Below are 17,875 nucleotides of genomic sequence, written 5' to 3'. Positions count from 1 at the left end.
TTATTCAGAGAACATTGTAGATGCCTAATAGACCATTATATTAAATATTAATAATGGTGTACAGGAAAGGTTTCACAATATTGGGATTTAGAACATTTCTTTCCTACACGTATAGCAGTCTAAGGGAAATCTGCTTTATTCACCAATATTACACTATGGAAAATTCCTGTAGAGAGGGATAGCCTTTCTACAGAATCTTTAAAACAACTTTTAGAATCTAGTAGAAATTACCTTGGTAGAATGCTATAAGATAGTTACCAAAGTCTATGGAAAGATACGATTCATTATTAAATGCTTCAGGTTTTTAGAGTAACACCTATAGAATCCTGTTGGTTTCATCCCTATACAATTCTGTAGGACTTTCTCATAGGATATTTTATTCTTGGTTTGATTTTGGTCTTTTCTGGTATGTGGCATCTACCTTTTTTCCACAGGCTTCGATTCAGCAAGGTACCCAAGCTTGTGCCTAACTTTAAGCAAGTGAGTGTGGCTATTGAGTAGTCCTATATGCATGTGCTAAGTATCTTGTTAGGCTGGGCCTCAGTGTCTACTGCGGTATTTGGTTCTATCTTGGAAACAAAGACAAGATACATCACTTCTTGTTTCACTTGTTTAACTCTGGTAGAAAATTTTCCTAATGGGGAGGGGATTATGGTGAAACAAGACCTCCTCTCCATCAGGGGAACTACAACCAGCACAACCCAAAGTGTGGATGGACCCTGCACATTTTAGGGTCAGTCTTCAGGGCAAGTCTATGCTTAAAACGCTGCATCGGCTCAGCTACACCAATGCAGCAGCACCGCTGTAGCGCTTTAATGAAGATGCTCTTAACTGAAAGAGCTCTCCCATCAGCATAGTTAACCCTCCTGCCCGTGAGGCAATAGCTATGTGAACGGGAGATGCTCTCCTGCCAACACAGAACTGTCTACACAGGGAGTTAGGTTGGTGTAACTACATCGCGCAGGAGTATGGATTTTTCACATCTCTGAGCAACATAGTTATACCAATATAGGTCTGCAGTGTAGATGAGACCTCAGTTTTCTCTGTGTTCTTCAATATGCTAGAAATTCTAAGCTTTCTTTAAAAAAAAAACAACTAACTTATTACATTGTAAAGATACAGCTGCCACACTGCAAACAGATGTGCTGCTGTCCCTTGATCTCAATTTTACAAACAATTCTCTCCAGACAAAAAGCAGCAGCTGCAAAGTTGGGAACTCATTCCTTCCCCAGCCAGTTGATCTAATTAGCATATAAATTAGCTCAATATTAAGAGATGTGCCTGAATCACAATCCTGGATCCAAGCACCACTGAAATTTGGACAATTTTGGATCTGGCTATTAACTTAACAGCTGTCCATGTTTATCATCAAGGACCCAACTGTGACAGACTTGCAACATCTGGGACAAACCTTATGGAGTAAAATAAACTTTATTGAATTAGGATAAACCCTTCTGAATTAGGTTTAATACCTTTTAGGATCCATGGTATTAAAATGCAGTTGTATGTGTGTTCTTGTGGAATTGTATGTAACTTCTCTTGAAGGAGCAGGATGCTAATGTAATTCCTCTGGTTATCAACCTCTTTGAAGCCACCCCCTGGAGAGGTTCACATATGCTAGTTCAGACTGGATTCTCCAGGAACCAACAGCCGAGGAAAGGATTTTTGGATAAATAGCCTGGTAGTAAACTGACTCGGAGCCTTCTTCCTGATCCAGCAAATTGACAGGACCCCTGGTCCACGCAGGGCCCCAGTCCTTATGGTAGAGTTGTAAGTACTAGGCCTACTGAGGCCCCGTGGGAATGGGTGCTTGTTCTGAGCTGAAGCTCAGTGATCAACTGGTAACCAAAAGGAAACCCCTTAGGTGAGGTGTTGAAGGACTGCTCCTGCCAGAGTCCATGTTAGGGTCCGGGTGCTGTCTGGTCACCTTATTAGCATGCATGTAGATTATTGGGTTTTTTAAAATGTTTTCTCTCTAGTGCTTTTACATTAAGAATAAAATAGGCTTGCATAAAAAGAGAAAGCAAGCAGGACTGCTTTGGCAGCCTGTCTCTGCTGTGAACAACACAGTGAATGCCAGGAACTGTTCAGCCTGGAAATACCCCGGTCAAGAGGAAGAGATGCATGTCTCAGCCCAAGAGAGGTGATGGCCGGGGAGCCGGAAGCCTAAGAGTGGGTCCTTTTGGTATACCATTGGTGTGTGAGTGTGGGGGGGAATATAGGTGCAGTTGCCCAGAACTGTGACACCAACCAAAACTTTAGAGCTGAACACCCTAACCTTGAGAAGTTGAGATCTGGATCCAGATAAAAACTTCATCCTGAGTCCATCTATACTATTTTTTGAGCACAGGTAATTGCTTTTTGTCTCTTTCTTTTAAATAAAAATAAAATACAAAAGTACAAAAGTCAAGCAAAACAAACCTTTTGTTAATGCAACATTAATGTTACAAAGTTAAAATGACAAAAAAGTCAGGAAAGGAAAAATGTAAGGTTCTACTAGCAATGTTAATTTTGCCATATTTCTTCTCTGACTCGACTGCTCCAGACTTAGACAACCTGAACCTGCAATATGACACCCATATGTTTTGAAGTGTTTACAGGACTGGGGCCTTAGCATTTTCTATTTCAGTTTTTCTGGTTTCACATATTACTGATAATGTTGTAAAATGTATTCTGTAAAATATACACGGATGTACTACATGCCCAATGCACTGTAAGAGTTGCTGTTGTATAATAAATTCACTATTGCCTGACTGTGTTTTTAATTTTGTAGTCTTATTGTTGCCTTAGAATTTTTTTAAACACACAGTTACTTCAAATAAGATAAGCCTTATATATCTTAAGGATATATCTTGTGCAAAAATATATATCCAAAACAAAGGAAGGGAGACAGTGGCATTGGAACAATGTTTATTGTGGGGGTGCTGAAGCCACTGAACAAAGCTGTAAACCCTGTATATTATGGAAACCTCTTCAATCCGGGGGTGCTTCCTCACCCCCAGCACCCTTAGTTCCTGCACTCCAAAGGGAGAAAAACTACTGTTCTTTGATTTTCTGTTTCAGAGTTTATTAAGATGTGCACAGGCTACAAAACTTATTTAAACTACCTTCATTTGCTCTTATAAAATAGTAATAAAACTTAACATCTTAGCAGAGCATTTTGGTCCTCAAAAGAATGGTAGTTACAAGAAATGGTAGTTACAAGAAAAATTAAATACAACCAAAAATGAGTGGGGTGTTCCTTCTAGTTTTGCTCTTCAGTTTTTATTGTGTGGCAGACCTGATGATTCTGACAAAATGAAAAATGGACTATGGGCCTTCTGTAAAAAAAAATTACCTGGTCTATGGGGGAGATATGTTGTAAATGTTTTATACATTGCCTGTGTTTGTCATCCAGTGAAGTGATGTCAATGAACCCAAATGTTCACTGGTTCTGCTACTCATTACAAAGTTTAACTCCCCAGCAACTGATTTCACCATTGATACATTATTTAGAGTTAGGGTGACCAGATGTCCCTATTTTATAGGGACAGTCCTGATATTTTGGGCTTTGTCTTATATAGGTGCCTATTACCTTCTACCCCCGTCCCGATTTCTTTTATTTGCTATCTGGTCACCCTATTTAGAGTACACCCCTCAAGACATAAGAACTGATGACTAAGGAACAAATCCAGTTCACCCTATGACTTAAACATGACTTCTGTGTGTCTTTTAAAAACAAAAACAAAAAAACCCAGAGATGCACTTCACTCCTAATTGACATGGGTAACCCTGGTGACTTCAACATGAATACTTACGTGAGCAAGGCAAGCAGAATTTGGCTCCAAATTAATAAAGAGGTCAGAAGACAATTTTAAAAAATCAATATAATTTTGGTGGGGTTGGGAGAGGAATGAGGGAGAGCTACCAAAAAAGTAGTTTTCATCTATAATATGAAGGTATAAGTCCTGATTCTGCAAACACTTAAGCACATTATTAACTTTACGCATGTCTCTATTCCCATTTGGGGTCACACATGGTAAATTTAATGTATTGCATGATCCTCTATGCACATGCACATACACACAGAGAGTCTTTTTTGGGCAGAGTTGTTTGGTTACACACACACTCTGATTTATAGCTGGTTTCACTCACTTTTCTGATTCATCCACACCTGTTTTTTTAACTCATTCCGCACCCTCTCGTTTTTCATTCCTCACCTTTCCAGGAAATCCAAAAGGCAGGTGTACTGTGAAAGGTTTTCTCTGCTTTTCAGGGGCAACTGGTGTTAGGGGCACAGCTGGCTCCCAACCTGATCATTAGGCAACCCAGCATGTTCACCTGGACCCAGTGATTTCCCCTCACTCCAAATGGTTGCACTTCCTAATTGGGCAGGGGAACCAGCAGTTTGCTACTTGAGCCTTGTAGAAGCAGTACAGAGACTGCTCAATACATACCATCCCTGCAGCTGTGCTTACCCTGCTCTCACCTCTGCTTCATGCTCCAGCCCTTGTTTCAACCTGCTTCTAGTCCAGGGGTCGGCAGACTTTGGCACATGGCCCATCAGGGTAATCCACTGGCGGGCCGTGAGACATTTTGTTTACGTTGACCGTCCGCAGGCACAGACCCCCGCAGCCCCCAGTGGCTGCGGTTTGCTGTTGCCGACCAGTGGGAGCTGCAGAAAGCAGCACGGGCTGCAGGGACTTGCTGGCCACCGCTTCCCGCAGCTCCCATTGGCCAGGAACACCAAACTGTGGCCATTGGGAGCTGCGGGGGGCCGTGCCTGCGGACGGTCAACGTAAACAAAATGTCTCACGGCCTGCCAACGGATTACCCTGTTGAGCCGCATGCCGAACGCAGCCACCCCTATTCTAGTCCTTGCTCCAAGCCCTGCTCCTGCCTTGCTCCAACCCTGTTTCTGCTTCAGTCCCAGAATGTAACTGCTCTGTTCTGGTTTCTGAATCCTGACTACACCTCTGGCTACATCTGACTATGATTCCTGCTTATCCTTCAGCTTAGGCTTTGGCGTCTGACTCCAGTTCTGACCTTTGGTTGGCTCCTCAAACCTGACTCTGGCTTCACCCTTGGACTGTTACCTGTTTCCTTGATCTAAGCTTGTCATTACCTGACATATGTTTTAGGAAATTGGTTAAAATGTTTATTAGTTACTCAATAGACTGAAGCTATTCCGGTCCGTTATGCACTAATGTAATTAGAACACAGCTGTAGAAGAATCTGAACAATTAGCTGTGAGGGGGAATATAGGTTTGGCCTGTAGACAACATAATAACATCTGTGTTTTAGCCATTGTTTTCAGTCTACCAAACGTAATAGGCAAGATTTATGGATGCTATTGCAAAATTTCTTTTTGTTTTTTCCAGTCAAAATCATTGGTTATATAAGGGAGGGAGGGGCATTTTTACATATTTGTATAACTCTGGAACTGCTGCACTCACTGTGTTTTTTATAATGGAAATGCTTGGATTCTAACTCAGCTATAAAAATCTTGCTGCAGGCTTAAACTCAGCAGACAAGGCCACAGTCAAAAGTGATTGTGTGTGTGTGTGAGAGAGAGAGAGAGGGGTTTTCATGGTCAAGTTATATAAATCCCCTGAAAAAACAAGGGGGAATAATGATGGGCCCTTAACTCTGACAGCACAGATACTGCCACTGTGATACAGGTCAGACGCCTCTCTACATCAGTGTAACAATAGCAGAGCAAAAGATAGGGAGGAAAAATGGCAAGCACTGTGGAAATCCTACAGTCGCCTTATCCAAAGAAAGGGCCTGATGGAAAGTCACAATTCAGGGGCTGAGGCACAGGATAGCAAAGGAAAATAAATGTAGTTAAAAATAATGAAAATTCAAATATCTTCTCAGACTTCAGCCACTTAATCAAAGAACTTCTTTGAGTTGTACAGTGAAGTATGTCTCCCTTCTTTATTCCATGAAATAAGCTTAGAATTCCCCTTGTTTGTGGTCTAGGAAAAATTAGAACTACGCTGGCAGGGTGCTCCCCCGAGGACTCTTAAGCAATAAAAGGCTCTGTTCATGACAATAAAAATAATGCACTGTGTGATGCCAGCTCCTTTTATTTCTCATTCAGAAACTGAAACTTGGGAGCACTTCATTCAGATCTCACATTAGCTGTAGTCCCCTCTGCTTCTCAGCTCATAGGAAGGTTTAGGTGGAAATCCTGTCTACAGAACATGTTGATAAGTACTTTAGTAAAGCAGCCCCTCTTTATCATCAGAGTTCTGACATACGCTGTTTATAATAAGCTACCTACTTCAGATGATGTTTACGTATGCTGAATTTATTTGCATAATGCCCAGTACAATAAAAAAAATCGATAAAATAATACAGAGAGTTCATCCCTCACAACACGGCATTCAGTAATGGAACTTGAGGTGAGAGTTGATTATCTACCATTATATTGGTGGGGGGAATCATACTTGGGAGGCAGTGAGGGAGTAGGAGAAAAGAAGGTAGGAGTGAGTTTATTAGGATCATCACAAGAGGGCAAAGAGCTTCTCTTGGACACAGGAAGCCAGTGAAAGAATTTAGGAAAAGTGGCGGCATAGTTGGAGTGATACTTTTACACCAGTGTTAAGGGGAGACATAAGAGGAAAAGTTGGAAAATAGAAAGTTTCTGGTTGGGAGATGACCCAGGCCTGGACTAGGGATTTAGATGTGCAAACTCCTGCTGATTCCCCCTTGCCAGGAATGTGTCTTCGTGATTCCCATGTTGATTCAGCCGGAGGTTTGCAATGTATCATGGGAGGCCTAGTCCAGCCAGAGATCCCAGCCCAGAGAGGATGGTAGGGGCATAATGCACATGAACTACTGCTTCCCTGAGGCATGACATGAAATGGCAAACTGACTCAAAACGAAACAGTTCATTTCGGTCAAGCAAACCAAGATGTGTTGTTTTGGGTTGATCTGACATGAATATTTTGTTTTGATTTTTCCAACAGAAAACTGAAAAATTTCAGTAAAATTATTAGATATTGGTTAGGGGGCGTTTTATATAGAAAATTCCTGACCAGGTCAAGCAATGTTTCTTAAGAATTGCATGTATCATTTCAGCTCGTTTCTCTTTCCTCTAATCCTTTTTCTGATTTTCTTATAAAGCAGTGAACAAATATTAAATGTTTTACTTTATTATTAAAACTAAGGTAGATGATAACAGCTACAAAAATATTTTTCCTCCCTCCCCCATCCCCTTGCATTCCCTTGAATTATAAGCAATTACTCGACGTCTTTCTCAGTTTCTTTATCTAAGTCCTAGAAGTAATTGAGATTTTTATATTTTGGTGGATGAGCAGGAATAAATGACTTGAAGGAAATTGAGTTATTGTTGGTGAGAGTAATTAGTGATCTCTTTAAGCTGTGCACAAACCCTTAAAGAAGGGTTTACGTCATTTGTATCCTAAGACAGTTATTAATGAGCTAGCGGTACTTTCTCCATTATTGTTGTTCAGATGAAGTATGAACATGCTCTATCTTTGTTTTAGGAATCATGTTAGTACAGAGTTTGCTGTTACTGTGTGTCTCTCAAACAAGATATTACAGACCTCAGCCATAACCACATTGGGAATGACACTGGGCTAGCCTATGCCAGACTATCTGGCCATATCTGTATAGCATGCCATCATGACTTTATTGGGCTTAGTTGGGTCCACCCGTACACACTTCCAGGAGTCAATCTCCATTCCATTCCATAAAGAGGCAGAGATTGTACTCACAAATGGCATCCCTAGCTAGACCACTGACACTGGACAGAAGAGAATGCCAAGAACTGTCAGATATGGGACCTGAGGAGAAACAGCAATAACATCCTGCCTCACCATCCAAGGACTTTTATTGTTCATCACCCGATGAAGCAGTAACTCTATCAGTGCCAGTAGACTTCTAGTCATTTCAAGAATCACAGATACCAGAAATATACGTCTGTCATAAAAGAAAAATCTCATCAGTTGTTTAACATGCTGGCAACTTCAGGCCCAGCTAGAATTGCCCTTCCAATAAATGAAGGACTGCTAAGGTCCTGGGAAAACACCTGCCATGACTGTGATCCTAGGAACACCACAGCATCAGATGGCAAGGGTTTCCCTGATATGTAACAGTAAAATTCAGTTGGCCTGACCAGCTCACTACACTTTGCATGCTTTTGTCATAATATTTAAAACATGTCTTGGAATATCATTCAAAACTAAGAACATGAGGGACACTAATATTACAGTGAAATGTACGTAACCATGCTATATGTGAAATTATGGGTACTGACTGATCTTACATTCTGAAGTCTGCAAAAGGAGGCAAAACGTTTTTCCAGACTAAGGAGAAAGGCAAACACCTCTTCGTCTCAACTGCAAATTGAAGTAGGCATGACCAGGGACAGGGACAATGGGCTACTTATTTGCATCAGAGATTGTAGGAAAATCATTTGCATTGGGAAAAAAATCACAGGAGACTGCAAAATTAGCATGGTGTCGGCTCCCTGATGGACATACAAAGCTGAACCCCCAGGATGGCTTTTTGACTTTAAAGACAAATAAACTTTGGGGATATAAGGAACTGCTGAAAGCCTCTGGGATATCCATCACCTGGGAGAACAAAGAAGCCAGTGCTTTGTATCTAAGCTGGGTCATCCTGCTAAACAACTTGGAGAATGCTGACAACTTGGTGTGAGTAAGAAACGATGTTAGACAAAACTGAATCTTGCTAGAATCAAGTTCTAGACACTAGAAAGCATGTTGTTGTTGTTGTGTGTGCAATCCTTTCATACCTTGTTCACTCTTGCTGGAAATCACTTAAATCTATGCTTTTCCTAAATTTATTCCTAGTTTTACTACAAACCATCTCAGTGCTGTGTATTGAGGTGGAGTGCATCACCCCAGCTATGCTAACAAGCTCTTTGGATGGAGTGAACTTGGTGTTACCCCTGCAAGTGTCTGTCAGAAGGACTGGACACTGCAGTGGAGATTATTTTGGGGAGACTCGGGACTGGATGTTGTTGTTGGGGTCACCCTGTGAAGAGTAAGTGGGCTAGTGAGATAATTGTGCTGTGAGCATGCTGCTGGAGTGAGGGCTCTGAGCCAGAGCTGCACAGCACAGAGGCACCCGGGGTTGTAGGGCAGGTGGTGACAGAACCCCTAACTAGTCTAGGTGAACCCCCAAAGCATCACAACCATTCACCACAAAAGGGTTGAAGAGGTACCAAGTCACTCAAAGAAGGATCTGAGTACTTCTATGCCCACCCAAGCACAAACTTCTCAGCCATGTCAACAGTGCAGGAGAAATCCAAGTCCAAAAAAATCATCTCAAAGGATAAGGGCCCAGAAAGCTTGACTTATTCATGAGGCTACCATATTCCCCTGCCTCCCTTCTACTACAGGTGGAAAATTATCAGGCCCATCCGGCTATTTTTTTTTTTTTTTTTGGCGTCTAGGAGAGAGTGACATGCTTTCTGTTTAAAGCTCCTACTGGATAACAGCCAAAAGCTCAAAGAGAGAATCAGAAAGGGAGAATTAGTAGCCAAAATGCTCCTAACAGTGCTTCAGACACCATGGCCAGATCCATGGCCATGGTGGAGATGACATAAAGAGCTTGCTGGTTTCAGACATCAGATATTCCCAGAGAAGTGCAAGCCCTTTGAAGGCATGGACTGATTCAGTGAGCACAGAGATAACCCTGTACACTGTTTAAAGACTAAAGCTATCTTCAGTCAGTCGTGCTTACTTTATGGGGGCTCAACTAGCGGAGGCCCTCTTAGGCAGACTGGGCATCTGGCTATTTTAGAAGTTTTCAGGACCTCCTCTGGTTCCCTCAATGTCCAGTGGTGGCAGTGGCAGGGGATGAGGCTAGTGGGGCTGCCCAGTGGAGGAGGGCAGCTGCCAGATGGGGCTGCGAGGAGCAGGCTTGACAGGGAAGTGTTATTGCCTTCTCCCCCGCTGCTCCCCACTCCTGGCACAGAGCTGCTCCTGGTGGCACTACCTGCACTGGTTGGACTTCAGCTGCTCCCCCCCCGCCACCCTCATCCCCCATGGGCTCTGCTGCCTGGGCTGCTTCTGGCCTCTGCTCGGATTCTACTTCAATGGCAAGGAGCTAATCTGAAAAGGTATGGGGGACAGACTAGGGGATGTGGGGCTTGCTGGGAGCCAGACAGGAGGTGCAGACTGGGATGGCAGAGTGTAGGGGACCAAGTGGGGGGTGAATGGGTCTCATTCTGCTTGAGCTGAGCAGCTCCAGGGGAAGGGTTGCAGGAGATACCCAGCCCTGGGCAGGGGAATGCGGACACCAGGGGAGGTTGAGGAGGAAGGATGGGGAGCAGGTCCACATCCCCACGGGTAAAGTAGGAGGCTGGAGGATGAGTAAGTTGGTGAGGGGGGCCTTGACCTATTCTTGCATCAGGGTCCTCCAGGGCCTTGTTACGTGACTGAGTGAATCAAAATTCCTCAAGGGCCTCCTGCATACTTACCCACGTGTTATAGAACTTACTCAACATTATCGTCCTAAAACTCATAGAACCTCCTTTCAGGCAGCTGCTGGATTGCTCAGCATATCATCCACCCTCAAGAGGGTTTTTCTGGTGGCTCTCTCCATGGCACAGAGGGTAAATGAGCTTGAAGCCTTCATGGCTTAGACTCCTCACACATCCTTTCATAGGGACAAGGTAGTGCTCAGACCACACCCTACATTCATCCCAGTTGTGGTCTCAGAATTTCACCTAAAGTCAGTCAATTTACTGGTCGTCTTCCCCAAATCAGATTCAATACAGGAAGAAAAGAAGCTAACATGCTTTGGGCATTTCAAGAGCCTGGCTCTATTACATTAACAAGACCACACCTTTTAGACTCTCTCTCCACCTCTTTGTGGCTATAGCTGGCCCATTGAAAGGTCAAGTCAGAATCCCTGATCAGGTTCTGTATTGTATATCTGCCATCTATCAGATCTCTCCCTCTGAATGTCAAGGCACAGCCTGACAGCATCTTCAGCCTGCTTCAGCAATCTCTGAGATCTGCAAGGCAGCAACATGGAGTAACCCTCTGATATTTGTTCAACATCATTACCTTGACATGGCAGCCAGCCATCGGATGCAAAGCCTGGGAAAGCCATTCTTTAATTATTATTTGATGAATGCAGCAGAAACCTCTCGTTCCCATCCTCCTGAGTTCATGCTGATACTGTTTGCCAGTCACCTACAGTGGGATCCACACTAGCATTTGAAGAAAGAATAAGTGTTTATTGTGACTGGTTCTTTAAGATGTTGTAGTCGGTATGGATCCCACAACCTGTTCTCTGTGCAAAATCTTCAGCAACATAGGCTTTGAATTGCAAAGGAACATGAGGAGGCACAGGGCTTTTGTGTGGCCCCAATGGATACTGCTATTCAAAAGACTTCTATTTTGAGCACACAAGGGGCATGTGCAGTTACAGTGAGCTCCACACTGACGACATCTCGAAGAAGCACAGTCGTGTAAATAACCATTTTTTAGTTTTCCTTCTGATCCTGAAAAAAACCAAACACCACTGTCTATACCTCAGCTGCTGCCACATATGTGGTTGTAGAAAACAACAAAATAACTCTTCTAGCTTCATTTTCCTCAAACCTAGTGTTTATTTTGTTTACAGTCAAAGGCATACATGTCTGGAACATAATGGCACTGTGATTTTTGTGGTCTTTATCAGAATATTCCAAACACCTTTGATCTGAAGGCTTTTTGGCTGGAAATCTTACAAGGATAGACTTTTCATGAAATTTCTGATCTTTTTAAATACTGATTGGGTTGGAAATATTTGATAATGGCCTTTTTCATGTTGTTTAGTCACTTATCAGTCTGTTCCCAACAGTAGTGCAGAGGCATGTAAAATGACAATATTTTAAAAAATAACACAGACACTCTCCAACCCCAGAAAAAGTTTTATTGGATTCTCTCTTGGGACAAATGTTGGTGACAATCGACCCAAACTGGTTCAACTACCCTGGCTTAATGGAGACATTGTTCACAAAATTCTTATGTAGCCTATGTAGGTTGGTTTATTTTTGTACTCAACTTTTTTTAAACCTGCTATGAAACTGTCTCTAAATCCAGATTTCCTGGTTAGAGAAAAATGTTGATAAGACCTAGAAAACAAACAAAAACAAAGCCTCCGGCTCACTTGAAATTGGAGATGACCGTTCCTTTCTCCAGCCCCAATTTAGAATAAAAAAGTTGTAGATGATCTATTCAGATGGCAAGCTGATTAATATCACATATTTCCAAAGGCACAGTTTGTCATAATTGATAAAAATCAGTGTTGCATTCAGACTAGAAAAAATCTGAAAGAGTTTTATTCCAGTTTTCTTGAGAATGCTACTTTGTGCCTCACATAGTATCAGACAGACATAAAAGAGAAGAAGTTTGACCTCACCGCACACATCCAGTCTCATCGTCCAAAGAAATCAAGAAGAAAATGCCTTTTTGTTGCTGATCATCATTCATTATCCCTTATATTTCCATCACATTGTTCTCATGTGTTGGTGTCTCAGTGCACTGATAAGACGATAATTTTTATACCATGAGCTAATTGTCATATTTGGATAAGTTTAAAAACAAGTTCTTAAAATGGACTTTAAGAAATGTCTTAGAAAAATAGATAATTTACACATTAAGCCATTAAGGAAATGGAGGGGCACAGTCTCTTTTGATGGTTATGGAAATATTGTGTGGGCACAAATAAAGAACAACATTGGGAAACTGAATTACAATGATATCAATTGTTTTATGAAAACAGTTCACTCAGCTTTTTTTTTTTAAACCTAGTCTCAAGCTATAATAATGGTTAGGCGTCTGCTGTTCTGAGACCACTCTGCTGATCATGCTGACTAATATTGCCTCATAGTTTCCTTGTACTCTCAGTCTGTCTGTTGTTTCTTGTCTTATACTTAGATTCTCAGTGCCTCAGGACAGGGAACATGTTCTTGTTCTGGTTTGTACAGTGCCTCGCACAGTGGGGTCCAAGTCCATGACAACATCTCCTAGGCACTACAGTAATACAGTAATAAATAATAATCAACAACAAATCCTCCCTTCTGAGAGAAAATATTCAGATAAATGGCACAAGGCATCCAAGAAGCCATGACACATGCCTTAAGTGCTGCGGACCTATTTTTCATACGAGAAATGTCTTCTATTCATTTGTGTTCTCTCTAAATTGAGACCCAGTTCAGCTCTCTGTTATCCCCGTATGATATCTCTGTGGAGTGCAGTGGAGCTACTCTGATTTACCTGTGGGTAACTGAAAACTGAATTTTAGCCCATGGTATTCTTGAAACAGTTAAATAAAACAAAGAATATTTTAATGTATAGAGGGATGGCTTCATGTGAATGAAGATTATCAATATTATAATTGACAGTTTGATTTTTACTGTATCTAATGAAAGGAGTGTAATTTTTTCATCAGTTTGTGGACTCAAAATCCCTGAAGGATGGTTACAGATCCACATGATGAAAAAGGGGGACGTTTTCAAAGGCAGAGGAACATTTAGGCACCTAACTCCCATTGAAAGGCAACAGGAACTTTTGGCTCCCATTTGTATCTCTGGAAATCTCTTGCAAACTCCAGCTCTGTGGGCCAAAATGCACAGTGATGGTGAAGTTACCCTCCTGATGTAAGTGGGAAAATTAGTGTAATTGCCACTGAACTGGCATTCAGTGAGTGTGAGATGGGACTACCATATTTTACAAGCCTTTCCTGTTTCAGGCTCCTTCCTATTATTTTGCACATCCTAATAAAGTCAAATGGGTGCAAGATACACTACTTTACCACTTACACTGTTTTCTGATCAATTTACCCTTGGCCAGCCTGGACTTAATAAGTAGGCTTTTCTCATCAGAGTAGCCCCTGGCTAGAGTACTTGTTTCATCCCGTCCCTTGGTAAGATTCTGCCAGGAGGGCTCCTATGCAGACTCAACCACAAATTAAAGCTGCCAACCTCTGATGAACCCCAGAGGGAGAGCTGTACTCCCATGAGGTGAATCTTGCTAGGAGACCACAAAACACATTTGGCTCAGAGATGTGAATTACACAAGTGCTAGTAGGTGTGAGGTTAGCCCTGTGATTTAACTCTTTGCCAAATTAAGGTTGAGCTAGCAGCAGAAGATTGACTGTAATTGAGTTGTCCATTGTGTTATAATTTTGTGATTTACCAAACATCTGCTAAGGACTTTGAAACCACCACAACCATTTTGCTTATGACCTAAATCACAATTTGACTCAAGTCTCTGAATATGCAAGTCTAGGCAGCCTCTCAGAGAGCAGAACTCTTTGCAAGACAGTCCTCAGTTTTAGTTGAACTAAAACCAGCTGGCCTAATTTCTCCCATTGGGTTAAGGATGTTTGCAGCTACAACTCCCTGTCAGCACTCTGAGGAGCACCCATTTTTCTCTACTTGCCCACTCTCACTCTTGAAGATCAGCCTAGCAGTCATCTTTCTATTTGGAAAATATTTGAGGTGCTCCCTGAGGAGCCCATTAGTCAGTAAGATGGATCACTGTGTTGAGCCAACATAGGACAACCCAGTTCCCTGAGGGGCCTGGGTGTGTTGCAACTTGCTTCCATAGAATCATAGAATATCAGGGTTGGAAGGGACCTCAGGAGGTCATCTAGTCCAACCCCCTGCTCAAAGCAGGACTGTCATAAATATAAAGGGAAGGGTAACCACCTTTCTGTATACAATGCTGTAAAATCCCTCCTGGCCAGAGGCAAAGTCCTTTTACGTGTAAAGGGTTAAGAAGCTCAAGTAACCTGGCTGGCACCTAACTCAAAATGACCAATAAGGGGACAAGATACTTTCAAATCTGGAGTGGGGGAAAAGGCTTTTGTCTGTCTGTGTGATACCTTTGCCGAGAACAGATCAAGGATACAAGCCCTCCAACTCCTGTAAAGTTAGTAAGTAATCTAGCTAGGAAATGCGTTAGGTTTTCTTTGTTTTGGCTTGTGAAATTCGCTGTGCTGGAGGAAATGTGTATTCCTGTTTTTGTGTCTTTTTGTAACTTAAGGTTTTGCCTAGAGGGATTCTCTGTGTTTTGAATCTGCCTGCCTAAGAGATTATCTTCCATTCTAATTTCAAAGCGGTGCTTCTTTTACCTTTTTTCTTTCTAATAAAGTTCTGTTTTTTAAGAATCTGATTGGGTTTTTTGGGTCTTAAAAATCGAAGGCTGGTTTCTGCTCATCTTGTTTATTCTCAAGCCTTCCCAGGAAGGGGGTGTAAGGGCTTGGGGGGGATATTTTGGGGAAATAGGAACTCCAAGTGGTCCTTTCCCTGTTCTTTATCTAAATCACTTGGTGGTGGCAGCATACTGTTCAAAGACAAAGCAAAATGTGTGCCCTGGAAAAGTTTTTACTAAGCTGGTAAAAATAAGCTTAGGGGGTTTTTCATGCGGGTCCCCACATCTGTACCCTAGAGTTCAGAGTGGGGAGGGAACCCTGACAAGGACCAATCCCCAATTTTTGCCCCAGATCCCTAAATAGCCCCTTCAAGGATTGAGCTCACAACCCTGGGTTTAGCAGGCCAATGCTCAAACCACTGAGCTATCCTTCCCCCAAAATTCCAAAGCCTTCCCAACCCCTACCAGATTACAGAGCAAGAAAGAGACTTCTGGCTACTGTGACCACTCATTGATGGAAACACAGGCCACTACTGTTACCTTGTCCTTCCGTCCTATCCTTCAGCCCAATCCCCGTTTGTTTAGTTTATTTTACCTGTCGCACATTTTCTACATCTTAGATAGGGAGAACTGTCTTCCAGTTACCGGTTTGTATAGAGCCTGTTTAGAGTCCTTAAGCAGTGCAGAAATAAAAATGATTATTTCATTATCATAACAACAGGACTAGAGTCAGACCTTGTCTCTTGCATGGCAGCAGAGAACAATATCATGTAGCCAAAGCACAAAGCCATACCAGTCTGTTTTAAGTAAATTTCATACTATAAAATAGCAATGTTGTAAAACGGTATTTTAAAGCTATAAAATATTAGGTTGAAAGTAACAGTTAAGGCCCCAATTCAGCAGGGAATCTAGGCTCAGATGTAACTTTTTAAGTTCATGAGTAGTCCCATTGGCTTCACTGGTACTTAAAGTCAGTTAGGCATGTGCTTAATTAAGTACTGAAAAGGGCCTATGTAGCCTGCAACTATAATAAGATAATGTATCAATATTTCAGAAAGGGGGTCAGAAAAACCTAGAAAATGAACTAGCTTTTTAATAGTAGTTTTGGACACGCTGTCCAAAAATTTTGAAATACATTTTCCACTTTAATAAAAATTGGATATGTGTTCAAAAGAATTTAAAAATAGTTTATTTTTCTAGTTTCAAAGAAAAGAGAAATCTGTCTTCATTGAGTAAGAGATCAAAAAGGGAAAGTTTTGGAACCATTTTATTCATATAATTTTGGTGGGTGCATCTTAATTTTTTCCCCTTTCTTAAATAAACTTAGCACTAAATAAAACATTGTTGTCTATATTTAGCCCTAGTGTGACTCCCCTGATGTCTGGAGAGTTACACTATAGATGAATTTGGTCCTAATAGGCTAATTTAATCATTGATATAAATGGTGATAGAAATTACACATTGAGTGGAAGCTAGTCAGAAATCCTGTTTAAGTGATAAAGTAATTAATCTAAGCACCAGTCAACCATGACATAAGTGAGCACTGACATAAAAAGAGTTGCACCCATTTATACCAAGCCTGAGTTTTACCTTAATTTATACCAGTTTGGGATTCCTTGCTTTGTCAAAAGGAATTTCAATTCATGTAGTCAACCAGAAGTCAGAAGAAGGGTAGGGCTGTGGTTAGAAAATAGTACAATTGGTTAAAAGCAGTTCTGCAGAGGTGCAGGATGACCAAAGTGACCAGTGGGAGCATGCGTCAGAAGACCAGGTTGTAGGTGGTCATGCCCAGTAGTCAGAGTCAAAGTCAAAACCAAATTCAGAGTCTAAATGCCAAATCCAAGAGTCAAGACAAAGTCAGAACCAGGAACCAAGGCCAAGGATCAGAACTGTAGTCAGAGTCCAAATGCCAGAGCCAAGGGTAAAGACTGAGTCAGAGCCAGGAATCAGAGCCAAGGGTGAGAAATGGATTACCAAGAGTCAGGGAAAGCAGGGCTGGTTCCAAGATAGCAGCAAGGCTGGAACTGGACTGGAATAAGGCCAGGTGCAGGGCAGGGTCTAGGTTTGGAGCAGGGCAGGAACAGGACTTGCGAGTGAGGCGAGGACATGGAGGCAGAGAAGCTGCAGACAGGGGTATTGAATAGTCACAAAACCTCTGCAGCTGCTGGCCTTAAGGGCAAGCCACCTGACTGCCAGAGGCAATCGTGGCTCTGCTGTGGCCCAGTTGCATTGACTGACAGCCTGACAACTGGGCAGGCAGAGCTGCAGGCCCTCATTTCTGACAGCAAGTAAAATAGATTGTTACTAACATCTCTAATGCACACACCATTGAAAATAGGCCCACGTTTCCTCTTCACCTATGACAGGGCAGACGTCTCCAGCACCACACAGGCCCCTCCTCCAGGGTTATTGAACCAAACAGCATTTCAATATTGAAAATACATTTAAGTATTATAAAACTGCTACCTCTATTAATGCTTAAGCCTATGGTATATGTGGCTAAATCTTGTTTGTTATGGAAATAAAATCAGGGTTTTGTACCCTACAGTTAGTAGGCTGAGGGGCATAAAGGCTGTTCAGGTAAGAGGGAACTTTGTAAAATTGACCCTGATCCAATAACGTGTTTAAGCATGTGCTTAAATTTAAGTACAGGGGACTATTAATATGCTTAAAGGTCAATACATGTTTAAATGCTTTGCTGGATTAGGGTCCTTTTTGTAATCTCTGGTCAAGGAGCTGTC

At 42.0% G+C, this 17,875-nt stretch overlaps 1 protein-coding gene across 9 annotated transcripts in view; it reads left to right on the top strand.

Annotated features, from left to right (window-relative positions):
* The window catches only part of MID1 (midline 1), a 317,531-nt gene that overhangs the window by 267,478 nt on the left and 32,178 nt on the right, over positions 1-17,875 (top strand). The window lies entirely within an intron of this gene.

The sequence above is a fragment of the Chelonia mydas genome, chromosome 1 (genome assembly GCF_015237465.2).
Source record: "Chelonia mydas isolate rCheMyd1 chromosome 1, rCheMyd1.pri.v2, whole genome shotgun sequence".
Classification (NCBI taxonomy): Eukaryota; Metazoa; Chordata; order Testudines; family Cheloniidae; genus Chelonia; species Chelonia mydas.
The sequence above is the reverse complement of the archived record's forward strand: the minus strand, read 5'-3'. Positions and strand labels throughout refer to the sequence as shown.